The following is a 26,883-nucleotide window of genomic DNA, read 5'->3' as shown; positions in this document are numbered from 1 at the left end:
AAGGTAGAACCTTGGGGAAATGTATGTCCCCTTTATATGAGCAGCTTAAAATTTTGTTTTGTTTTTATTTTATATCTACAGTTTTATTAACCATCTAGTCTGCAGTACTTCCAATTCCTGCCAACGCCTGGGAATATTGTGACCACTGATCTCTAAACTTAGTTTTCTAAGGATATCTTGTATTATCACAGTGCATCTAGAGAGCATAGAGGTTCTGCAAAACAAATGTTGGATTTATTTGCTATGCTCATCTGGGATAAAGTATTGGTATGTGTGTTAATCCTGGGATAACAAGTGTTTTCAAAGGAGAGTCAATGACTGTCTTGCAAGGTCAGTTTAGACCTGTATGCTACATGAATAATAAAGAACAAAAAAGCTAATAGGAACATAATCACGTCACACTCGGGGAGATAAACGTTCACACATAAATACACGTGTTTTACTCTGATTTTCTGACTTCAGTAAAGACCCACTTTGAACTTTACGTGCCAACTTCCCACTTTGGAAACTTTCCAGTGGAAGACAGCCAACCTTGTGCTCAAAGCAGCGCTTTACTGACATCATAGCAGGGGACCCTTCCTTGGGATTATAGCTGGGAGGTGGCGGCCATGCACCGTGACCCGTCCGTTTTTTTATGACTTCATTATTTTCCCTCCCTGCCATGCTCATTTTCATTTGCCAGAGCGGGGGTATAATGACTGCGCTATAAAAACGCTGCTTTAACGTTTGCATACTGTTCTCATTTGGTCCGGCCCTCAACCCTTCAGCTAGCATATGGCAGGTAATCAGGTCTGCAATCAGAGCTGCACGTTACACAGGGCCCCGCTCTCTGCACAGGGGCCATTACCCATCTGTCTTTTGACACACACACACACACATAGATGCACACGTATTTATGTGCAAGCATACAAACACACAAAAATTCACAAATAGATACTTGTACGCAGTTCCCTTCTCCTCACAGATGTAAATGCTTAGAGACTCACACACATAATGAACACGCACACAAACGCGGGCCTTTACCTCAGCATCTCACCTCCAGGAAATCTCCCATCTCAGACTAATGATATTCTCAATGAAATGTGCAGAAACTATAAGTCCCCTGGCTTTTCATACCTCGGGTGCCATTAATAGCAAGAAGCCTGGTGATTTCATGGCTTCATCGCTGCACATGGCAAAATGTCTTTGCTAGTATGTGGTTCTTACTTAACTAAACCCCTTTACCCCTCACCTCCATGCTGCCTGGAATACACATTTAAGCCACATCAGGACACCTACATATGTTTCTATCATTAAACATCAAGTGCAGTACATAGAAAGCCTGTAAAACTGATCATCTAGAGACCCCTAATGGTAGGCACAACCCGTCAGTTTTGTTTCTATTTCTCAAACAGAGCTCCATTGTTTATTACTTTAATGCTATCATGAGTGTGGAGCTGGAGAGTGGAATTTTAACATTTTTTTTAATGTAAAGTTCTGTTAAAAGTACAACACACAAAATGTTGACGAAATTCAGTACTGATGTAGATCAGTGATGAGTATGTGGAAGGATTTGGTTTACAAGTAGATGGCAGTATTGAGAAACCCCCTGCCAACCAGAAACCATCTAGCTTGGACTCACAGGAGGTTGGAAGTAACATCAGTCTTACATATAATCAACGTTTTACAATCTCTGCTGTAGACTTGGACAATGCAATCATCATTTTTTTTCCAATGAATGTAGAAAATAATTCATGAATGCATTTTAGCTTTGGTCCAGACATCAGTGGCTCAAAAAAAACAACTCTGCATGGGTGTACATTTGATTTAAGGCGAAAGAAGAAGGCCTGTGTTGTCTTGAAGCGCCCGACGCGATTGGCAAACCACTGCGCAGTCAAAAGGTCACCGTTGTTCATATGAGGGGGAAACTAAAAAGCTCTGTTTGACTTGGCAGGCAAGAATGAAGATTTCCAAACTCCGAGACATTTTAAGTCAGCATAAAATGCAGCAAAGGCAGTTCTGAGGGCAGCCAAGACGAAAGGCAAAAACATGGTTGTCAGAAAATCTTGTACAGTTGTGTTGACAGGATGAACCCAATCAAGCAACGGGGATGGAAATGATTACTTCCAAGTGGACTGAGGCTTTAGAGACTGAAGGAGTCTTGTGGTGGGAGCACCACCAGCCAGACACACCAACAGAATCCAATACCATTCTCTCATTTGGACAGATGTCCAGCCAAATAATGTGCATGTAAAACTGTTAACCGTCCTTTAAGAGCTCACACATCCACAGCACACACACACACACACACACACACAAACCACATTCTCTTCTGCAGATCTCCCATGTTTCATCCTATACGCCCTGCCCGCGTTGTGTTTGTCGAGCTCTCAGGCCCAAAGCCGTTATTACCTCCTGAAATGACAACTCATTTCCACGAATGTAATCCTTTCCTTTGCCTGTGTGAAGCTCTAAAGTAAACACAGTCTCCTCTTCTGAAAGCGCAGCGGAAGGAGGGTAGAGGGACGCTACTTCAAATTTACAAAAGACACTCACAAAGGGAAAGCAGACCCCAGGAGTGGGATGATAAAGACCAAGAGTATTTGAAGTGAATTATGCCAATGCACTGCAGTCTGTATAGATAAACTGTAAAAAGTAAACACTGCCGTAAGGATTTCACTCAAGTAACTGAAGATCAACTGCACGTAAACAGTTGCATTTGTTCCCCCCCCATCATTAATTTTTTTATATGTGGAGTCACAACTAACAAGCGCAAATTTTCTATTTACGGTATCATATTTCACTGTTATTGAGCTGAGACTGACTTGATTGGAGCCGTCTTTTCTCTATTTCATTAACTGATTTAGTCTTTTTTTCCCCATTCCCCAGCAACATCAAACAATGCTAGTAATTATTACCTGATTGATGTCACAAAGAACAAAACTCTACATGGAAATCAGTATTTTTTTCATTTTTAAACCCAGGAGACAAGCGATGGGCAATTTTAAAGGGTTGGTTATGTATTGAACCTGCCTACTGAAAGGACTAGCTGTGCTGCAGTGCCACTACTCATTTGTACATAAACAAACAAACAGTAGAGACTAAAGTAAATGAACATAAAAACAATGTATTTGTCAATATTTTTAAGTAGTTTCTCTTGAGAATTTCAAACTGCAACTGTTCTAACTTCTTTTAGCTGCTATCTCTGAGGTGGTAATGGTAGCATCTGTGTAAACCAAAGTACAGACAAAAATCAGTAAACATCATCAGTAAACATGAAAAACAGAAGCATTTTTTTTTATCGGCAACTTTGAAGCAGTTAACAGTTTCAAATGTTTAGTTTTTCCACTTTCTGTAGTGGTAGATGTGCTGTAGTGCTGCACTGGCTTGACTGTAAACAGGAACTGTAGAAAAACAACATTTTGGAAGAAAACATATTTGTATTTTTTAAAGTTGCTTTCAGGAAATTTAATTTCAAACTTTATGTAGAAGCTAGCTGTGCTGATATACCATTGCTGGCTTGACTGAGAAACAGAAAGTAGAGAAAAATTAATAAATCATGTATTTACCTGCATTGTGCAAGCAATAGCTCCAGGGAATTTTCAGTTGCTCTTCATCAATGTTACGCCCTTTTCTTGCCTCCTCTACAACAGAAACAATGTTCTTAGATGCTTCTTTATTTTTCAGAGGGAAATTTCTACTTGCTACATCTGTCATCCACTGCAAGGGGGTGGCTACAGCCTCCCACTTACAAAATAACACTACATTGCAGAGGAAAGGGTGAAATTAGATTTACTTTATTACAGATTTTAAGATCAAATAGAGACATTATCTCCATTGCCTGTGTTCAAAGATGATGCATCATGCATATACCACGCACAAACCTATGTAAAACTGCTCCTATTTCTCAGATGCACATTCACAGGGATTATAGAAAAAAAAAACAATAAAATGAAAAATCAAAAGCTTACCGTTCATCAGCCAACCCAGCAATCCATCCCTCACTCTCAGCCACATCATATGCGACTGCTTTAATCGCAGGCCAATCACTGCTAGGTCACAATTAATAAAAGCCACAACAGACGCAAATAAACAAGTCCAAATTGCTGCCTTAATCGAATGATGCAAACATCAGCGAGTTACAAAAGTTCACCGCCGCCACTGACAATTTCCTAATTGTATTCACTCATTCATGGGAATTTTATTAACATGGAGCGGATGTCTTCTGCCCTTCCACTGTCACAGCACTAGGGATCTAATTTCATTATTTTCCACAAGATTTGCTTGACTACCGCTGCCATGCTAGTGGCGCACCGTGGCCAGATGTTTTTGCTATTTAAATGAGGAAGCAAAGCCTGTTGGGTAAACATAATTAAAGAAAGTTGGAAGCTTTCAGCATGTTTTTTTTAAACTTCTTTCCTTTCTTGCCCTCTCTTTGTCTTCTTGCTTCTCCTCCTACATCCCTCTCCATTTCTTAACTTTAGTTCATTAGACATTTCAATTAACATCAGAGCCGTATGTTTCTCTAAACTGGGGCAGAAGGGCGATTTACAAAGAAGAGCGGGACACAGTGGACAACACACACTGCACAGAGAGAGAGAGAGTTAAAGTTGCCTACTCAACTTTACATGCATATATACTTTGCATGTATATATGCAAAGATTGTGCAAAAACATCAGAAAAGAAGTGGATGACAAACAGGCTACAGGTAGTTCTTCTAAACATGGTGTAAAGCGTGGCCTCGTCTTTTTCAGCATCATCGCCAGGTCTTTTCTGCCTGTGCGCAAGATGAATCCAAACAGTGTTGACCTGTTGCCTCCTCATTGTATCTATTTATTAAAATCATCACCCACTGCAACTCAATCACGCACGCATTAATGTCCATGCCTGTCGCATGCTAAGTAACAGCAAATAAGGAAGGGTGGGAGGCTAAATTAAATCACTTCTATCAAAGTACTAATCGGACAGCCTCACTTTACAGGGGAAAAGTATCTGCTCCCCTTTGGTTTACATCTATTTGTGTTTTTTTGTGTGAAATTTATGTTTTATATCATCAACCAAATTTTAATTTTAGACAAAGATAACTAGCACAAATAAAGAATGCATTTTCTAAATAATTATGTTAATTAGCAAAGGGACAGAGTTATCCAAACCAACTTCTCTTGTTTTAACTTTAAAAGTAATTATTGCTTAAAACACAACTTAACTACGATAAGGCCATTTTTTTGGACAGTTGGGTTCAATTCGTGTCACACCCATAATATTACCTAAACAGAAGTGGTCTGACAACATGAAGTAGGCTAAAAGATTTCACAAAGCATGTGGAAAGTCATGTGCATATCACAATCATTTGGATTACAAATTACAAAAATTATATCCTTCTGGTCATAAAAGATATAGCATCTTGTTACGATGCATTCTATTTGAAACTGGTTGACATTATACCTGCTGTGGTTTGATGCAAATTGGAAAATCAAGGGGATTTATTTGAGTGCCATAATTTTTTGTAATATGGCAGTTTTTTAGAAAAAAAAATAGCATGTATTGTTAACAGCAATGATTGTATGTGTTCAATTTAGTCAGTTCATGTTATGTAGTTATCAGCTTTTATTTATCCAAATAATGTAGGGACTCTTTAATAAGAAGTGAACTGCGATATGTGAGCACCTGTTGTAATGACATGCAGACTTTTTACTGCAACCTTGTAGATGTAAAGTAGCCATTTTGGGTTTCAAATTGTCTATTTAAAATTTCAAACTCATTACAGTATTAAGCTTTGAAATTCCAATTTCACTTGCTCACCTGATGACCAAAGCTTAAAATCAGCACGGATTTCTGATTTAACTTTAGATGATGAAAACAAGTAAGTCTACTCACACTCACCCTGTTGTGGCATAAAAGTAAAACGTACAACCAGGTTGGCTATGAGCATGTTGAAACACAACGTGTGTCATTTTTCAATTAGAAGGTTTTGTGTTTTGGTCATAGTTGCTTCTGTTAATTGAAAATGCAGCAGAATGAGACAACAGTAGAGTGACGGCTGTTTTGCACCCTTATGAAATAACTCAACACAAATTTCATCAATTTCATGTTAATACAGGGGGGGGGGGAAATGCATTAACTTGTTAAAAAGGGTGTCCTTTATTTTATAGCCAAACTCACCCCAGCACCTTACGTCCAGCTGTTCAAAGCTTGGGTTCATTTTAGGATGCTCTTCTTCTCCAGTGTGATTTTGTTGCCGTTGTCTCACTTCTGAAAGCTTTCAATTGAACTACCAAAGGTAGAAGCATTTATTTACTCCATTTGATCGAAAACACCCCATTCTCTGCATGCATTACAGCCCTGCGTGGTGGGGCTTGATGGCTGAAATATGCTCTGGGTGCTCCAGCCACACAAGCACTTTTTTAGCATGCAGTGCGCGGCACATTTGATACCCTTTAGTGCACACGAACTGAGTAGCTGTCAAAAATACAACAGGCATCTCAAGTAATTATGCAGATTTATGCAAAACATTAACAAGAAGAATTAAAGGCACAAATGAGGTGGCTACACTTGAATTGTTAAGATTATGAATAATTACCATGAATCTTTTTGCTCTTAATATAACTTGTTTTTGATAAACAAAGCCTTAATTATTGGAATACTTTGGAGGATTCCGGTGACCTTCATTAATCTTAGACAACAAGTCTCCGGTGAGACTTGAGATGAGGCCTTAACACACACATACACACACGCAGGGGCACACACGTGTACAGACACCCCATGCAGGGTAAATACACATGCATGGAAGCATGTATGCTAACTAGCCACTTCAGCCCGGAAGGAAGCACACCGACAGGTAGATCTTCTAGTTAAGCCAAGAGAGTTCCTCATGCTCCCTGGTGTGCCCAGGTATGGTGAGCCAATGAGGACAGATGCACACAAACACACACATACACACACACACACACATAAAGCTGATACTCCCATTATGATTTGCTGCACCGTGTATTTCAGTAATCACAATTACATCTCCGTTTCTTCCCCTTTCCACCTTCTGACTTTGGACAACATTCCAGTGAGATATTGTGCATTGAACATGTTTCTCAATATGATCTAAGATTAAAGGCTTGATGAGCAAGATACAAATACAAAAGGCTCTCAAACTGTGCTTTGAGTGAGTAAAAGAAAGACCCTAAAAGAATGTCATTTTTTATAGCTGAAAAGCAGCATAGAGGCAATAATACAAGCCTAATCGGAGCCTAAACTCCTTCAGCGTTTACGCCTCATTTTACTATACTGAAGTGAGATCAGCTAACCTTCATGGAACATATTGCAACTCCAACTTTGACTGAGGTTCTACAACTCTGCCTAAGTGACAAAATTTCCCTTGTGTCATCATATTTACATGATTTGCTTGGCTAATAATGTTAGGTTGAGTGTAATTATGTCTGTTTAGGACAATAAGCAATGACTCTGCATCAGTATGATGGGTTGACAGGTAGACCTGGTCCCATGGGGACCCGGCACCCAGGGGTCCTGTCAATCATATTGCTGTTGATTGCTTTTGTTTTAGCTGACAGATTGTTTCCATTTCCTCTTAAAGATGCCGTGGTTCTGCAGAGTGACAGTTCACCTTCATCAGCATCCTGTCTGAACGTCACTGGGCGTAATCAAAGGCACTAGGGTTATTACAAGAGCTTCCCATATAAAAGCTATACAATATTTCTTCTCAATGTCAAGCCTGTCTTGGGGAGCACCATCTAATTGCTGTAACAGTGTAAGCTATTATTAGGAGACCTGGATATAAGGATTAGTTGTTTATGCATGACATAACTAATATATCTTTACTGTGAGGGAGAGAGTAAAAATAATGATGTGGTGACATGTTTACATATTTTTACTATGCTGATTGACAAGACAAATGAAACTAAACTTATTTAACATTTGGGTTTTACAGGCTGTAGACTGAGAAGAAGATGCTTGCTCAATATCAAGATATCAAGCTTCTTTAAACCAGACTTTCTAAGACATTATAGGAATTTGGTGTTGTATAAATGTATATTTTCATTGTCCGGTGCAATAATGTGCAGGGCTGCACAGATCAAAACGATGACATGCTTTCTCAAACATTTATAGTCAAGTTCCTCTAGTGTAGGTCACAATGTATTTGTCATTTCTCACAATGAGTGATCCACTGAAATAAAATCAGATTTAAGCATCAGACATGGTTGGCACACCAGCTTTCTCTGCATATGTTTCCTTAGACACCACCACTGGACCGAGCCAAGGCTTGATGAGATGATAGGTCCACATATCAGACTTGTGTGACTGCTCTGCTGGCCTCACAAACAGCATCTTGAACAGTAATTCTCTGCTGCTGTATTGATCATGGAAGCACAGTATCCTTCATCTTGATGAGACCAAAACAAGCCAATATGCTTTCAAATGCTTTACTGCCCTCTAGAAAACATCAATGAAGCAATATTGGCCCAGTTTACATAAAAGAGCAAAGGATGTGAGAGGAGAAAAAAAAACAAAGGGAAGGATGTTGGTAAGTTGTTAGTCAAGAAAGCCAGGTTTATCATTTCCATTTTATGTTCCCACCACCCATGTGGATCAATGGGGAGGAAGTTAATTTAGTCTGACATCAATATCATGGAACAGTTTGCTCCCTAGAACACTTTTTCTCCTGGAGGGAGACTCCAGCCTGAGAGTTGAGCAAAAACGTAGCGTTTCAAGCTCAGAGTCTGCTCAGACTCTCCCTTCCACAATGGTCCCAACAGCTTCTGATGGCCAGTCTGCCCCTGGCTCCAAAAATAAACCTCCATCTTTAAGCTCCCTCAAGCTTTCACAAGGTATAGCAAAAAGGGTGGCATTTTCTTGCAAACAGAATTTAAGGAATGTTATCTCTTTCCTTAAGTTAATTCTGGTCATCTGACAATCCTGCAACTAGGAGATTTTGTGCTTTGGCCATTGGGGGTTCCTTGTTGCTCATCCTCCATCAAAGCTATATTTGTGGAATACAACATTGTGTAAACTGACCTGAGCTGTGGATCTCTCCAGTCCCCCAAACTTATCATAGGTCTTGTCTGCTTCTCTAATAATATGGTAGTTTGTGTTTTTACAAAATGCCATTGTAGAAACGGCCCATACAACCGACCAACCACAGCATCCAACACAGTCAACTCACTGGAGCAGAAAAATGAATTGTGCATTATGTTTATTGTTACACTAATATGATGATGGGCCTAACTCTGCCTCCCCAGTTAGAGTCCAACTGGTGGTGCAAACACTTCCTGAATACATCAGACCGAACTGCACTGGCCTGTCCTCTACCGTTCAGTCATTAAAGGTCTTTACAAAACAGATTTATTTAAAACTCTACAGCTGGTTGTATTTTCTCCTAAAATGAAGACATATTTAAAGAATGTGAATAATTTTCCAAGGCATTAAAGTGAAATGAAGGACCAGTGAGTGACAGTTGTTGATCATATTAAAGTAGCCACCAAGTCATCAACTCGGTTCTGTGACTACACCCTTAATGGCTCCAGAAGATAAAAGCAAATGGTTTCCTTTAAGCCCTACAGAACACATCTCAGCTCAGACCTGACTTGAAAGTTTGTTGTTAGAGGGGATTAACCTCATGTTGGAGCTGAAAGATGACTTTTAAAAATCAGGGAAAGACTAATGACCTCTCCTGAGCGGTTTGGGAAAATGTTTATTCCCTTTGTAGTCGACTTCAAGAACTTTTTAGAACCTTTTCTCACTTCCTGCTACACAGAAAAATCCTAAATGCCCCAGTGTTGAAATTTGGAGGTAACTGGGGGGTGTAAATGCCTTTGGAGGTTGGTATTGCCCTCGCCAGCAGCTTTCTGCATCTTCCCCCTATAACCCTGGATCGAGCCTTTAGGAGACTAGAATGAGAGGAAGACAGTCTGAGTCAAAGTGCTCAAGGGTAGCCCCAACCTCTCACTAGGAACTCTGACCTCCTCACCAGAAAGGGGGTGGGGGCTGGTGGTCGTTGAGGACCCCTGTGGAGGAATAGATCTTGGAGGGGTTGGAACTTGGCAAGGAACTTTGAGTGTGCTAAAGGTGCTTACAGGAAATCATGCCCCAAGACAGGAGAAAAGCCAGCGGCAGCCAGTGAATAATTTGGTGGGGTTGATGTGCCAATAGATTCACTTCCTAGTCCAGCGTAAGTGACTACAGTTATGGAATAATATAACATACTTCAAACAGCAAAATAACATGAAGGGTTAAATTAGCTAAAAGTAAAAAGTCTGTTCAGTAACTTGGAAAATACAGTATTTAATCATTTAATCGGTTTCAACAGCCAATTGAATCAGACTCAAAACTGTGAAAAAAAACAAACATGATAGCCTAGAAGTTCAACTCAAAACTAGCAATAGGCTAAATTATATTAAAACTGAATATTTTTTCTTACATGATACAGTTTCACAATCAAAACAGAAGATCTCAATGACACAGCAGATTAGCATGAAAAATATAAAGATCTACCTTTCTTCCAAAAATATGTAACAAAATCAATAACTCAGACTAGTGTCAAAATTAAATATTGATGAAAACTGGTTAATTTAAACTAGGTTAAAATGACTCTAAAATGGTTCTTACAGAACAGGAAATGTTATTTTTATTCTTTTAAATGATAATAAAAAAACTTTAGCCCATTTACAAGAAGTGAGGGAGTTTTAACATGATACGTACTCATGGCTTTTTGTTTGGATGTGTCTTTTTTTGGAGCTGCTGCTGTCATCTGAAAGTGTTTGTTGTTCTTTTGTTTCTTTCCTCTTGAAAGTAATAACTAAAATATGTCCCCTCTATTCTATCTTATATGTAGGGAAGAAAATGGATGACATTAAAGTCAATGCTTTTAAGCAGATATGCAAAGCCGATTGCACATCTCTGCAACCAGCCCGGTTAAAGAAAAGTCATTAATCAAATACAACCTATAACAAACATATCGCTTCATATCTTGCCCTGCTTAATTAACATCACTGGCACAAGTATGAACCAAATGATTTTCTAACACAGTTTGATTTTTACACTGCTGCACTGCAAATTCTACATGAGATAAACTTGCATACACGGTCTGATCATGACTACTTGCACCACACAACTGAATCCGCAGACGGTCAGAAATATGTTCACAGGCTCAAAAATTTACATAATCTACTTCTAATATTTAGTAGAATATTCTTTAGCAAGTTGCAGAGAAATAAACACACTTTTTGTAGCCATCAATAAACATCTGCTGTTGTCCAAAAATGTCCTAATATGTTAAGACGGGGGCCATTCCAGAAGCTTAATAGTAGTCTCCTTAATTGAGTCTTAAACTATTTTTGATGTGTTGGGACACCTGTTTTAATGGAAATTTCACCACATCAGTCCAATTTAATTTTAAATTCACTTTGCTATGGAAAGTAACACAGGTGTAGCATATTCCAGTTTATGGTAGCCTTTCTTCCTGGGTTGTTCTTATGCATTTTGATATATTGCTTGAGTTAGGTGAATGAATATTTGCCGAATTTGAATCTCCCAAATGGACAATGATCCCAATCACACATCAAAAAAGGCTTGAATAAGGATAAAGAAGTAAAACTTTATTGGATACATGAAATAGGAGTAGATGCAGCTCCATTTCCAGAAATCAATCATTTTAAAGGATTTTTTACTATTTCTCATTAAAAAAAAGCATAGACCTTAATAATGAAAAGAAAAGTCAAGTATACAAATGAACTTGCATGCATAATTTTACATTTGTGTGGATTAGAGAAAATCAGAAATAAATTCACACTTGAGAACCAAATATTGCAAAGCATTAATTTAAAAATAATTAATAAAATGCTTAATAATGCTTACCATGCATTATTCAAAGAACCGTTCATGAGCTCTGAGCCAAACAACCAACCCAAAGTCCACTGTGTAACCACACAGGCGTCTGTGCAACATATTGCACAGATTCTGACCATGCCAGTTCCTAATTAGGCCTAAGTGAAGTGCTGTTGTTGTCTTTGTGCCCTCCCTCCGCCTTCCCCTGCAGTTACCTGTTTCAACATGGACTCCAGAAGATGCTGCCAATCCTGCTGCCATTTGGGCTGCAGTGTGTTTGTGATTCACGCACACACACACACACACACGCACACACACGGCAAGATGAGCCTGCCCCCACCTCCAGGCAAACAGATGTCCTACCCCCGCCTCTTCCTCAGTTAGCTGGGAAGTCTGCATTTACACCCCAGTGCACACACACAAACATATGAGGCTGCACGGATGTTCACAAAAGAAATGAAGTCCTTGGTCGGTCTCTGCTGTTCACACTTGTGATTAGTTTTCCTCACATGTGACAGAAATCTCGTACGTAGTTTTACTACAAGGACACAGCGTCGTAACACATAATTGAAGTTTGTCACATTTGCAAAGACAAAAAAAAAGAAAAAAGAAAAAACTTCCTGACATACACCTGAGACCATTTTTGTTTCATTCGTTCCCTCCTCGTCTATTTTTGGAGCAACGTGTGGCCGGCATTAGCATGGATCAGGCGATAAAAACACCCGCAAGCAACCAACATTTGATTTCTTCAGTCACATCCTCTGTCAAAACTTGAAAAGCATGTTGATTTTATTTTTTTTTTTATCATTTCCACTCCATGCTCATGTCTTCTCAACACTGCTGTCAGCTTGCTGCAGTGTGAGACAGAGGTCACATCCCAAAATAGACAAAAGTGTCTCTTGGATTCTCGTAAGACGGACATTTTGCAAAATGTGCATTTACTTGGGTCACATGGCCAAAACTTAAAACGGATGCAAATCTAGAATTTTTTTTTTCATTTTTAATATCTGTAGGAGTGTTCATGCTCCTCACACTGTGTCATTTTATTCCATCATTGCATAAAGTGTGTGTGAGTAAAAAAAAAAAAAAAAAAAGAGATGATGCATTTGTGAGGGAGGGTCGACCTGACAAATGTATTCACAGCCAAAATTCATGTAAAACACCAGTAACTATCTCCTCATGCTTTTAAAAAGGTTCAGATGATCCGGGATAATGATTCAAATTTCAGCTTTATTATGGATATTCTATCCCCTTTTTTCCACCCAGCAACCCAGTTTGGACTAAGAAAAGGGATGAAAGGGATAAAATCAGCCGTTTCTCCCAGGGACTCGAGCATAATTTGGTGAAACTCATAATACGAGAACAGTTCGCCCATGGTTTTCCTTTAATTCCTCACTTCTTAACTGTGTCATCAAAGACAGAGGGGTTGTTTTACAATTTTAAATCAACAAACATTACAAGAATTTAGTTGATTCTTTCTAGATGAAAGAGGAAGGCTGATGTCTTACGCAGAAATCTGAAAGCGTACGGCGCCTTGCAAAATTAAATGAACGTTTTTGTATTTTTTCATGTGGCGACCACAAATCCCAGTGTATTTTATATGAAATGTTTGTGATAGAATAACACAAAATACAGTATAATGGTGAATGAAAGGGAAAATATACACTTTTCAACATTTCTTGGCAAATAAAACCCTGAAACGTGTAGCATTCATTTGAATTCAGGCCCTCTGAATTGATTGTAGAACAACTTTTCGCTGCAAAACGACTGAACTTTTGCTCATTCCTCTTTACACAGCCTTCCCACAGATTCTTAATTATATTTACATTAAGCATATTCATATATTTAGGTATGAATATGCTTGGATTTAAGCCCTTTCAGTGTAGAGCTGGATAAATAAGTATTTTCACTGCCACTATTAGGTGTTATTTTTGCAGGAATACCTTGTGCTTAGCTCCCATTTTCCCATCAATCTCCGTTTCTCTTGTGAATAAATGTCTTCCCACAGGCTGATGATGCAATCACAATGTTTCACCAATGCATGGTTTAGTCAGGGTGATGTGTGGATGTAGTTCCCCCCAATACACAGCATTTTGAACATGGAACAATAGTTCAATTATTTGAGAAGAACAATTCTTCCATGTCTAATCTCCCATTCAAATGGAACTACTTATGGCTTCCTATAAACAAGCGCTTATTGTTGTCATTTTGCAAATGCATAGGGGCCACAAATAAACATTTAAATAGCTAAAATAAGGAAAGATGTGAGATTTCTAAAAAAAAAGTGCTTATAACTTCCTTTTTCTTGTCTCCAAACATCAATTATTTCCTACTATGCAATAATACACACAGTAGAAAGTACATTTCCACTTCCACAGAAGCTAACATCTATAGTCTTCCTTTTCTCTGTTCTTTGGGGTACAGCCAATCAGCATCAAGGGAAATGATTGGCGCTTCTGGATTGGCTGTCTTTCAAACACCAGCCAATGGTGTGTTAAGATGCATTGCACTTTGGTGTTGCAGCTCCCCAAGCTTCTTTTCTTAATATTTTAAATATACTCTGCAAAAAAAAATTAAATCAAATAAAATGAATAAAAACAAAATTGGCAAATCTTCAGGTGGATGTCCCACAAATAATTTGGAGATACATTCCACATAACAATCCATGAAACAGGTGAATCTGTGAATACTAGCCAGCAAGTAGGCGAGGGCTACTGTACATTTAAACACTTTTCGTCCGTAATTCTGACAACATAAACAAGAAGCATGAGATGAACTGTGGATTCAACCATCTTAAAATCACTTCAGGTAAACACAGAGAATGAAAAATAAAACCAGCATCTGGCACAGTGAGCAACACATTTTTGACTTATTTTGCATAGTTTGGACACATCTCTGCACCCCTTTGTGCCACAAAAACTTTGATTAATTTCTAAATAATTTTAGAATCTGCTCATCTTTCTTCGATCATCACCTAAAAAGTGGCGACTGTATTTTTTACGTTTGACAGCTCAAGAACCTATTTGATACGGTCTCACAACCTCCGAAATAAAAATGTTAAAACATCTGTCAGGGAGAAAGAGAAGGTGACAGAAAACAAGAATAGAATGAGGTAAAAAGAATGTGGTGCAACAGGCACACATAATCACAAGTTCCCCGTAATGTACACGCATTCACCCATTGGACGAACATCTTTCACTTTATTAGCATGACAAAGAGCACAATCATTTCGGATATGCCTGAGTGCTGTTTTCATTAACTTTCCAATGAGTTATTAACGAAAAGTGTCAGGAATGCTGTGAATGCTGCAGGCTTTGGCCCAAAAAAAAAAAAAAGAAAGAAATATGGAGAAATTGAACAAAAAAGCCATACAAAAATGTGTAAACCAAAGAAAGAAATGTCACATTAAAAAAATATTAATGGGCAAACCAATGAGGTGATGGTTTGACAAGTAAATAGAGGTTAACAGGCTGGCAGTTTTGTAGCACCGGATTGCATTCCAAATAAAGTACATCCAATTAATCGTGACATCCAGTATTTTAACTCATTAAAACTGAGCTCTTTTTGTGGGATATGCCTCCATCAGTCAGAGAAACGATTGAAGGTTACACATGATTATTGAGATGTTAAACACATTCAACATAGGAAATTTATTTGGAACACAAAAACAAGCATTTACAGAAAGTGGCCATACTTTTGTATTGGGTACTATGAAATTTAAAGAACCTTATTTGTTGTTGAGGCTTTCATTATTTAGCACTTATTTTCTGTTACAGTAATAGTTGTAGTTTCACAGATGCAACAGCTGCAGTTTTGCAGTCAGGTTTGTATAACTTTGACTGGCCAGAGCCAATTTCTGCCAATTCTACATGGAAAAAGGCAATTCATGCATTACATTTATCATCTGGGAAAAAATGTATATCAATACATTTTAATTTGTTTTACCAAAACTAAATGTGTGTTGGGTCTGTGTCATATTAATTACCAATAGTTCTATGGAAACAGCAAAAATTTAAGGTATTTCAAATTCTGACCAATTTCAGCCAATTTTTTGTTCTTTTGAAATACAGTAAAATAGTGCTGAATTTATGGTTGCTAAACATTTTTTTTACTGAGGTGGGATGCATTTCTTTTATGTCTCTCAAAATATGTGTTCATGCCAGTGGAAACGATTCCTGTTTTAGCAACAACGTCTTGCAAATGTATTCAGACCAATTGAATCTTTTTCACATGTTGACAAGTCGTAGTCATGAATATCACTGCATTAATGTGCTAGTCTATTGTAGTAAAACATTTTCCAAATGTTTTAAAGATGAATATATATATATATATAAATAAATCATTTGTATTCATCCCCCTTTCACTCTATCACCCCTAAAAGATTTAATTGTCTTTGGAAGTCACTTCATTGGCAAATAGTTTTTATCAATGCAATTTAATCTCAGTGTGAATCCATCAGTTGTGTGAAGACCCTCAGAGATCTGTTAGTGAGCAAACAGCAACAAGAATACCAAAACAATTAACCATCTCCACGGTGAAACATGCTGGTGGAAGCAGCATCATGCTCTGGTTTACTTTCAGAACAACTGTTATAAGCCTTCACCCATGTTGAGACAACAAAAATCTCTGTTTTTTGCAAAAATCTCAAATTCAGTGCCAGACATACAAGCATGAAAACTGTAACTTAACATGCATTTTCACCTCAGTAAATACTTAAAATCGATAGCAGTATGATGTCAATATGTGGAGTACTTAGCATGAAATCAAGCAAAATAGGGTGCATACGAATAAAGAGAAGAAAAGAAAAATGGATGAATACAGTAAAAGCTTTAACCGCAAGGAACCATAAATGTGTCCTTGAAGTGTGTTGCTTGGAACCACATTGACTGTGATATACTTTAAAAGGATTTTTGTGTTGCTGTTTTTGGCTGCGGTGGTGTAACCTCTCATTCCTCAATCCTGAAGGCTTCCTATTAGGTTCTACTATCATCAACTTCACAGTTGTACTAGAAAAAAAGCACATCTAACAACTATATAACAAAAAAAATCTGTCTCCCATTGAAGTGATAAAACAGCCTCACTCTCTTCTACCGCCTTTGAAAGAACACCGCCAGTGAAAATAAGCTCAACAGTGTAATTTAGCGAGCCCTATAAATCAATCCTGGTGAGTCCACATATTTCTGTGAGGGGAGAATTTATATGTTTAATTACCGAGCGCAGGTGCCAGGCCCTGGCTTTACTCATTACAGAAAGATATATGAATGGCAGCAAGAACCCGGATAGCGCGGGACAAAAAGTGAGGACAACGTAATTAGCTAGTTCTTATTTAATGGGACCCTTCCTCAAGTCGTTCGTGGCTCCCACCGCGGCTCCTCGTCCATATGCTTCAATTCAGAAGTCATTTCAGAAATCACTAGTGGCAGGTAGCAGAGCAGCAATTAACAGTGGCAGAGAATGGGATCGGCAGGGATTGAAAATGAAGCGTTAAACACTGCGATATTTGATTGTCCAGCTTTACATCGCCCCCTCCCTCCCCTCCTTTCCCGTTTCTGTCTCCAAAGGATTGTTCCAAAGAGGTGAAAAGCTAAACAAGAGGATTCCCCAATGAGTGGCTCTGGGATGCAAATGCCTTTGGCCATGGAGAGGCGGAGGATGGTTTTGGCCATATCGCCGTGTATTCGGCCAAATTGAATGTTTATCCTCCCATGGTCTGTAAGTGGACTTGGCTGTAAATTTGGCTTAGCCTGCAGAGGAGCAAGTGTATTCTGCTTTATTTAGCTTGATGGTACCTGTGCTGTATGTTGAGGTTGGCTGAAGATGTTATTAGCTTCGACACAGTCAGTGTGCCGAGCACACAGAGCCGAGCCAATGACCTGTACTGACCATTAAGACAAAACATTGTCTGGTTTCCCTATCATGGGTTTAAATGAGCAAAGAGTAGCAAGTAAATAAATTCAAAATATTAAAATGTGTTTGTTTTTTATGAAAATGATATCTGAAGCGATTAGAAGTAGTTATTTTCCATATGATTTATCACTTTTCTTTCCAGTTCTGTTTTAGTTCATTGCTTCTTTTCTGCAAAGCTCAATCAAGTTACCAACACAACATTTCAAACAGATTAAGATCTGGATATTAACTGAGCCGTGGCAACATCCTGATGTTCTTTTTCAGCCATTTCCTTGTGGATTTGTTGCTGTGTTTGGGATGATTTCCATGTTACTTATACAGTTTGGGTCAACCTTCACACAGCCTCAAATGTCTGCAAGTTGCCCAGATCCTATAGCTGGAAAACAAGCCCAAATCATCACCCCGCCACTAGCGTGTTGCAGGGGGTTTCATTTAAATAAAACTTTGAAAACCCAAGTCAAGCTGCCATATTCCAAATGGGGTAAAGCCAACCTCTGTTTCAAACTTGTCTGTCATTTTCCAACCTGCCCTGTCTTTCATTTTGCCATTTAACATGCTAACTGAGGTTTGTAGCATCTAAGATGGAGCTCTTAGCTTTTGGTCATTCCTCTGAGCATTGCATAGTCTGAACTTGGGCAAAATATGCTGAAGCATTCACTGCTGGAAAGATATCCACTCAAGAAAAACAAGTACAATTTAAATTGTTTGGAAATGTTCTTATAACCCTTCTCAGATTGACTGGCAGAAATTTATTGCTGATGTCCTTCCTGCTTGGCATTGGGCTCATACACACCTGTATTATCCAGACCAATGGCAGCAGTAGGAAGTGTAAAATTTTTGTCTTTTAGTGATAAAAAAATAAAAGACGTTTCTGCCAACCCTTAACTGATAAGAAAAACGAGAAAGCAATACACCATAACCCTCTCAAGACCAACCCTGACAAATAAACAGAGAAAGAAAAACCCCCGAAGACAGGCTGACTCCTATTTACCCAGTTTATAAACTCAGAAACATATCCAGTAGTGAGCTGGTCCATCCCACCCGGAGGCGTTGTTTGGCCAACACTAAGCCGGGGGTCCCTGACTGGACACCACTTGGCTGTTCCTGAACTCTCTGCACTCGCCGTCTGGCCACAGGCTTGTTGCAATTGGCAGGCTGCGTGCTCCATGTTCCCTGGCAACTGCCCACTCTTGAGTTCATAGCTTTTGACCTGCATGTTGAGAGGATCGCTTGGCTCTCGCTGAGCCGTATAAACATTGGAGCGTGTTAGCCGAGGGCAGTTTGGCCAGAGCAGTAAAACACCTGATGTTCTTAATCTGTCTTGGAGCCAGTTACAGTGACTGTCCTTTGGCAGCGTCAAAACCGTGTTAGACTCCATGTGGGCAGTAATGTAGCATTACCCTGAATTAACATGAGCAAATAAGTAACAAGTGTTGGCATATCTTCTTTGTGAAATCTTTATCAAGTCTTACAAAAGTCTTCGTTTCAGTGCCATTATGCTGTTTTGTGGTTTTTCTTTCCACAGACAAACAGCTATATTTCTTATTAAGCTTAAAATTAAACTGGTCTGAAATCACATGATCTTCACTGCTCACAACCAAGGATCAGTGTTATTATTTTAGTACACAACCCTTAAAAATTGTAGGAGCTAGCGGAATAATAAGCAATCTCTCAGACAAGGTTTTAGTGTGTTTAGGTGAGTGAGAGCTAAACGGGCTGGTCAGAGTATTTCAGAAAGTGCTGATTAACTGTATTTTCACGTGGAACAGTTTTCTCAGGTTTACAGAGAATGGAACAAAAAGTGTGGATAAAGATGCAATAAGGACCTGCATATTTATTGCCTGGCTACTTAATTGAAAGTTTTCTGTTGACAGTTCTTCTGAGAAATTGAAGTGTGTTTTTTTTGTGGGCATCAGAGTAATAATCCTGGTCGGAACTGAAACAGATACTGCAACATTTAACCTAAGTAATTACAGAATTTATCCTATCAAACAATGTTCTATTGTCACAAGTCGACACTCTCACTTACAGAGAAACTGGCCTCATCGCAGAGCACTTTTAAATCCCTCAGCAAGGTGCCGGTTTGCTACATCTCTAAGCTGAAACAGAGAAGAGTTCTCCCATTTTCCCCACCAAAAACGATTTCTTATGTACGTGCTTTTAGACTTGCACACAATGTGAGCAACAAGCCTGAGAACATTGAAAGGGAGAACTTTCATGAATGATGAAATATTCCCTTTACTGCACATTCTGCCTCTGAAATATGAACGTCTTTCGTCTGCTGCTGGTTTGATGCTCATTACTTGTATGGCCCACAACTCTAACTTGCATTTGCATTTGTCTAAATATTTATTTTTGCGACTTAGCACATTAGAGGCATTTCTACTGCTCTGTTCTGTGGCATTAAGCTTATAATTGTTGCATCTTAAATGGTAAATGATGTGGTAAACAATCAAGATTAGGGTCCTTGGGAGAATAAGCAGCATTTTAGATTTCAGTAAAGCCAATTAAGTTAAATAAAAACTGCACTAAAGTGAATTGTTAATCTTGTTTATCGAGTCAATAAAATATAGATGACTTAAATAGAGTAAGAAAAAGATTTGAACTCGTTAAGGTCTTCCAATAACTTTCTTTCAGTGTAGAACTAATGGTATTATCTTTATTATTTACACTGCTGTTTAAATGAAGTCCAAACCATTTCAGTGTTGTAATCTAATTTATTTCTGCCCATGTACAATCAATCAGGATCTGTAAATAGCTCTTAAAAAGTTTACTCAGCGTTAACACACTCACCAACCAAGTCAATAAGGTCTGGGTCAACTAACGCTGCTTCTGCATCAGACTGGGTGTGAAGGGTGACTGATAAAGTAATGGAAACAAAGCGGTGACTCTGTTCTGTGGGTAACAAACTTTGAATGTCAGCCAGCGTGACGGCCACTGACTCAGACAGACACAGGGAGGAGGGTGTGAAACGGAGACGGAGCTGGCACCGATCCCTACCTGGTTGAGAGCAGCTGGCGCTCCTCCAGTCAGCGTGCCACCCTGGCTGCCATCTCTCCTCCCAACTCGTGGCTCCGGGCCCCATTTTCACTCACACTGAGGACACGACCAGAAAAACACCCAAATGAGACAAGAGGATGGGGCCGTCACAGTCAGCTCTCTGGATGAAACGCAGCCTTTTTATTACTGCAAGTTGGTGTAAGCAAAATATTCTCCTCATAAATAACCATACTTTATCTCTAAAACAGGTCAGATATTATAGATGGAAACAAACCTGTGAAAAAAATGATGGATGTATTGACGAAAGCGTTATCAAAACTGAGTTCAGTTCAGTAGCGGTGTTGTACTAAAGGGAGATGTACAGTCAGAACTGTTCCCTTATTGAAACTCCATAGCTTTTCTTTTATCCTACACACTTTGTGAAGCGTCTCAAAGTTTTTAAGCATAAACCTGAGATTGAGTTGAACTTTAATGAAGTGTCAGACAAGAGCAAGCTAAATTTACTGGTTGACATGCTTGTGGCACAGGAAAATGCTGTTTGGATTATGTGTTTCTGCTGCTTTTGTAAAGTAATTTTTTGAAGTAGTATCCAGTTACTAGAGCTCGACCGATCAGGGTTTTCCCAGCTGACAGATTTCTGATGGTCTCTAAAGTCTGATATGCTAATTCCACCCAAGAGCTTTTAACCAGAAAAACGGTACTGAAACAGTAATTTCTCTAAACTTTTTACTTTTTACAGTACTTTTACAGGACTTTTTACAGAAAACCAGTAAAATGCTTCAAATAAATTGGTCATTTACTTGAAGCATAGTAAAGTGCTTCAAGAATATGACAGAGGTAGTAGATATGAACTTACAAGAACATTAGAGAATTACAAGAATATTGGCATTTAAGCCTCAAAAACATCCTTGAAGATTCATAGCGACCCTAAGACTCAGATTTTTAATAAATTTCAGAAAAGTGAATCACCGTTTGTTTATAGGCCAATAATAAGCTGAGAACTCGCTTGATGGGACGAAGATCTGCATCTCCAAATCTGAGGCCATGGACTTGAGATGGAAAAGGGTAGAGTGCCCTCTTTGGATTGGGGACGAGGTCGTTTTCCTGGTGGAGGAGTTTAAGTATCTTGGCTACTTGTTCATGAATGAAGGAGAAACGGAGCAGGAGATTGACAGACAGATTGGTGCAGTGACTGCAGAGATGTGAGCGCTGCACTGGTCTGTTGTGGTGAAGAGAGATGAGCTCTCAGTTTACCGCTCAAACTACGTTGCTACCCTTAGTAAGGCAGCAAAAAACAAGGTCAGGAATACAATTGTTCGAAAAGAGTTTCTTTATTTATTTAGCTTCTTGAAAGAAGAAAGAAAAACATTCCTATGTTTCCTTCTATTGTTCGACTTACTGGCAGCTAAGAAAAATAGGTTAGCTGTTCTGTACTTTTTTTTTTGTTTTTGCCTTGTAGCCTCATTGTATTCATTTTAAGCCTAATAGACCCTGTTTGTTCCATCAATTTATGTACTTATTTTTGTAATTTAATTAATTAGAAGTAAATAGATTGAAACATTTCATGAATGAAGATAAAAAAGAAAAAACAAAGTCGACTAAAAGCAAAAAGCAAATACAAGGGATAATGAAGATGATCTGATTAAATCTTTTATTGCAAACAACTCCACACCGTATAGCCCGAGAAAACAAGTGGAAAAAACAAACAATTACCAGCCACACATTCACGAGAACAATTGAAATAATGAAGAAAAAAAAATGAAGTTATGAGGTGAGCAGAAAAGCTCAAAGTTTAATTGAAATGAGAACAAAAGAAAGATGCAAATTCTCCAACTTCAAGTGATTTGAAACACTGCCAATGCCTTTTCTGCATTAAGAGTCCAAAAAGATGCAGATCATTTTTATTTTTTATTGAAAGCAGCCACATTAAATCCAGTTTTCCTGTTTGTCTTAATGTCTATTGTTCACTAGTTTATCCGTTATAGGTTCTAAGTACTTTGAAAAATAAATGAAACAACAATACTGTCGGTCACTGTTATGAGACACTCAAATGTTACATGCTGAATGTAATGTCAAGATCTGTGATATGTGGCGCCAATCACTGGCTCGCTTTACTCTTTAGATTTTTGGTGTCTTTATTCAGCGAGCTGCTCTGCGTCGTTCGTGTCTTACAACTGAAGTATTTTGTCTATTGTGAAAGAAGACAAAAATGGGGAAAAACCTTGAGCACGTGAAGCTCTAATAGCTGCTGCATTTGTTCCCGTTGGTCTTTATTCTATCATGCTTGTAAAAACTTTCTTTAGAGAAACTTGCTTAGATGGCCTTTGGGGTTTTTCCTGGTGATTACCTTGTTATGGGGAAATGTGAAAAGACTGTTTTTATTATTTGATTTTTGCACAAACATAACCTGTTGAGGGGACAAAAAAGGTTTTCATATACAAATAAAAAATACTGAAAGAGGAAACATGTTCTAGAAACTCCCTGCATATTTAGATCTGTAAAGCAAGATGTACAAAACAAGATTGAGGGCGTATGAATGGAATCTCCATTATAACCGTCACCACATCGTATGGACGTCATATTAATCCGTCTCCACACCACTTTTAATTTGTTTAGTTTAGACTTGCAGGTGCTACATGTAACTTTGATTTTAGACAGTCTTACAAGAGTGTCTTGTAAAATAAGTGTGTTTTCACCACAGCTTATAAATGTTGATGCAAGTAGCAGCCATATTGAAACTTGAAATCGGTCTTAGAAACATTCAGACTTTCCAAATAGGAAAGTCTGAATGTTCTCACTTCCTAGTCAAGACTGACTGGGAAGTGAAAATTTCAGAGATTTGGCTACAAATGTAAAGCCGTCATGTTCAACAAACCAGTTTGAGATGATTCCTAAAAAAAAAAACTATTGGATGAAAACTTGGCATTTAGTACACAATACTTTGGAGGTATCTTATTCTTTTATTTGGAGATGTTAATTTCTACAAACACAAAATTCAGACATTTTTCATCCACTTTATCTTTAGTTTTTTTACAATGATTTTGTCCTTCACTTGTTTAGTCTTCCAAAAACCTTTAGAAGGAAAATCTGCTCACCAAACTCGAAACACGTCAAGGTTTTCGTCCAATAGCTCTTTAACAGCCACCAAGAGTTAAGTGGTTTAAACAGGTTATGTGAAAATAATACACTGATGAGCAATGCTCTGAAAATGGGTAAAACAGCCTGACATTTAAACGACCTTCAAAGAAATTAATAAACCTAATGCAAATGTATGAATACACTGAAACATGAATTATGTTGTTTTATACCAATCGATCTGTAATTCTTACCTATTTTGGGAGGATTCAAATTCTATTTATGGGGTTGAATCTCCCTTATTCCCATGTGAAGCACCATCTAAAAATTAAAGGTTTTCTATAGAGCCAAATAAATATGTGTTGAGTCAAAAGTGATAAATAAGCTATTTTAAAGATTGAATTATTACAATAGAATAGAAAAAAAGTGAAACTAGCAATTCTTTAAATGATGAGAAAGGGATAGAAATGGGGGTGGGGCAGGGGTGGGGTGGTAAAGCTCAGATGGAGGGGAAATGAATTCCCAAAACTAATCTTAGCATAATCAGGGCACTGCCCCAGTGTCCTAACCCCATCTACATGCACACATACACACAGTACAACACATAACCTCCACTGTGTGGGCGGCGTTGTTCCCATGACCCACTTTACACATCTGGGTCAGCTGTATTCAACCACCAATTTACAGACACACACACAAATCCAGCCAGGTGCATTAAGACAAATGAACCCACACATACACAATCAAGAGAGCCGGACTGTTTTCTCCTTCCTCGGCTCAGCGAATGTTGAAATCAGTCGAACGCTTGTTACCGGAGAAAGCAGCAAACCTCTGACACGTTGCTGTAGTTATCTGATAAACTTCTCTTCTGTTCAACAATTATCTGCCCCTCCACAGCCAAAAACTACCACTGCTTGTTTCTTCCTCCATTTACTCATCTCAGTGCCAAGCTGCAGAAGAAGAAGAAGAAGCAGCAGCAAGGGCCGATTGCACTGCCCCTCTTTACTGCATATAAAGAGCACTGTGAGATGAACACCTTGGAAAGCCAAAAGGTTGGCTTGCCAGTTGTACAGCTGGATGTAAACTAGTAAGTTTTGCTGCCGCACTGGGGCCTTTTTGCAGAGGCAGGAAGCAAGAAAAGGGCACATGAAGAGAGTGCTTAGGCTCTTTAAACGCAGGGGTAGCACTGGCTGCATCGCTTCCAAAAATAAAAAAAGGGAAAAAAATGAAAGAAAAAACTTTTGAAGTGTGTTTGTGTTTGAGGCGAGGGAGCAAAGGTGTGCTTTTGCGTTAGAGGCAAAAGGCAAGAGTATCCCTCCCGACTGTATGTGTGTGCGTGCGCCTGTGTGTGCACGGAAGTCCCTCTTGCCAGTTTTAAAAACCATGCGTAGCCCAGGTAAATGGCACGCTGTCGTCTGTACATGCCCAGTGGCTTTTTCTTTCTCTTCACAGGGAAGAGTTCAGAGGGCCAGTTAGCACCGTTCACAGCGGACCCCGAGGCTTCAGTCAAACACACATGTACACGCAAGAAAACACCAACGTGCAGATACGCTGGAAATCATGCACAAAGATGTGTAAAGTGCACACATACACATCTGCACATGCTCACAGGCTCTTGTTAAATCATGCAGCAGCTGCACATGCATGTACACACACACACACACACGCAAACGCACAAGTACACACTGAATACACACACACATTTGCACACGCAGCTGGCCCGTGGCTAAGGCGTTCAAACAGCCGTGATATCGAAAACCAGCAGTTGGGAAAACAGTGGATTTTGCCGAGGTCCATAGCAGGTTATTGATCAAGGTTAGCTTAATGTGCAAACTGCCTGTGGCCAAGAGCCATTCCCACTGCAGAGGTGTGTGTTGCTGCAGATGAGTGTGTAAAGAAAGGGCTCTGTGTCAGTGTGTGTCTGTTTATAGGTGCAAAAGTGTTTGGTTTTTTTTTTTACTTACCTATGCAGTAAGTTTATGAACTAGCTAGGTGGGAGCTAAAGCCAAGAACAATGTTGAATTTAATCTCAACAACAGAAAATAGTTTAGCTGCAGCAGTATAATGATTAGATCTTAATTTAATTTGGAAATGACATGATTTGTAAAGGGTTGGTATGTGTTGAACAGCTGCAGGAGGGTTCCAGTGGATTGGTAGTTTTATCTGACATTTGTCAGAGCATCTAACGGTGAGTCATAAACAATGAATAAAGTTTTCAGAAGAGCAGGTTTCCCCAACCATACAGAAGAGCAGTGGGGGAGGATTAATAATTTGGGCTTTTATTTGCAGCCACGGGACCTGGGAACATTTGCAACTATAGAGTAGATCTCACATGGATCTCAACTGGACACCCTGAATAAATAAAGGCGAAAACATTTAATTAGTAAGAGCAAAAGTACTTAAAGTGGCAGAACATTAAAATTGAGAAGGGATAATTGTCCAAACATCCAATGCCTCAACTCAAAGAATTATGAACAGAAATCTACAAAAAGAATAAATCAGAAGTAATGTAACAGATCTACTCTAACACGCTGCTACAATCTAGAAACTCTGGCCAGCTTCCCTTTCCCTGCTGAAGAAAACCACAGCATGATGGTGCCACTACCATGTTTTACTGTTGGCAGCTTTAACACAGTTGGTTTTGATAGCATTTTATTTCATGTTCCCAGTTTAAGTAGACAACTATGTTTTGGTTGGTCTGTAGTTATGCTATATACGCCTTGCATTTCTCGATGGTTGAAGCACGGCTCTTTCAGATGTTCAAAGCTTGAGATATCGTTTGAGTATAAAAGTCTGAAGCCTTTCCATCCCTCCCTCCCTCCCTCACTGTCATTGCCTACGTGAGCGTTGAAGTCCCCCAGTAGAACAAGGGAGTCCCCAGGAGGGGCGCTCTCCAGTACCCCCAGTACCTCCAGAAGGGTGGGTAATCTGAACTGTTGTTCGGCCCATAAGCACAGACAACAGTCAGAACCCGTCCCCCCACCCGKAGGYGGAGGGAGGCTACCCTCTCGTTCACCGGGGTAAACCCCAACGTACAGGCGCCGAGATGGGGGCCAACAAGTATGCCCACTCCTGCCCGGCGCCTCTCAC

The 26,883-nt window shown here is 39.1% G+C and overlaps 1 long non-coding RNA gene across 2 annotated transcripts in view; it reads right to left on the bottom strand.

Annotated features, from left to right (window-relative positions):
* LOC103477299 (uncharacterized) overlaps positions 1 to 26,883 on the bottom strand; it is a 111,915-nt gene that overhangs the window by 55,378 nt on the left and 29,654 nt on the right. Inside the window, exons 1-2 of one of the 2 annotated variants that reach the window (XR_001777379.1) lie at positions 21,688 to 26,585; positions 20,719 to 20,814 (exon numbers count right to left, since the gene is read on the bottom strand). This is a non-coding gene — a long non-coding RNA (uncharacterized LOC103477299). Of the gene's footprint in view, positions 1 to 20,718; positions 20,815 to 21,687; positions 26,586 to 26,883 lie in introns of those variants that run through there. The other variant, XR_535617.2, reaches the window with a different exon arrangement.

Source organism: Poecilia reticulata, linkage group LG15, assembly GCF_000633615.1.
Source record: "Poecilia reticulata strain Guanapo linkage group LG15, Guppy_female_1.0+MT, whole genome shotgun sequence".
Taxonomy (NCBI): Eukaryota; Metazoa; Chordata; class Actinopteri; order Cyprinodontiformes; family Poeciliidae; genus Poecilia; species Poecilia reticulata.
This window is presented reverse-complemented; position numbering and strand designations above follow the sequence as displayed.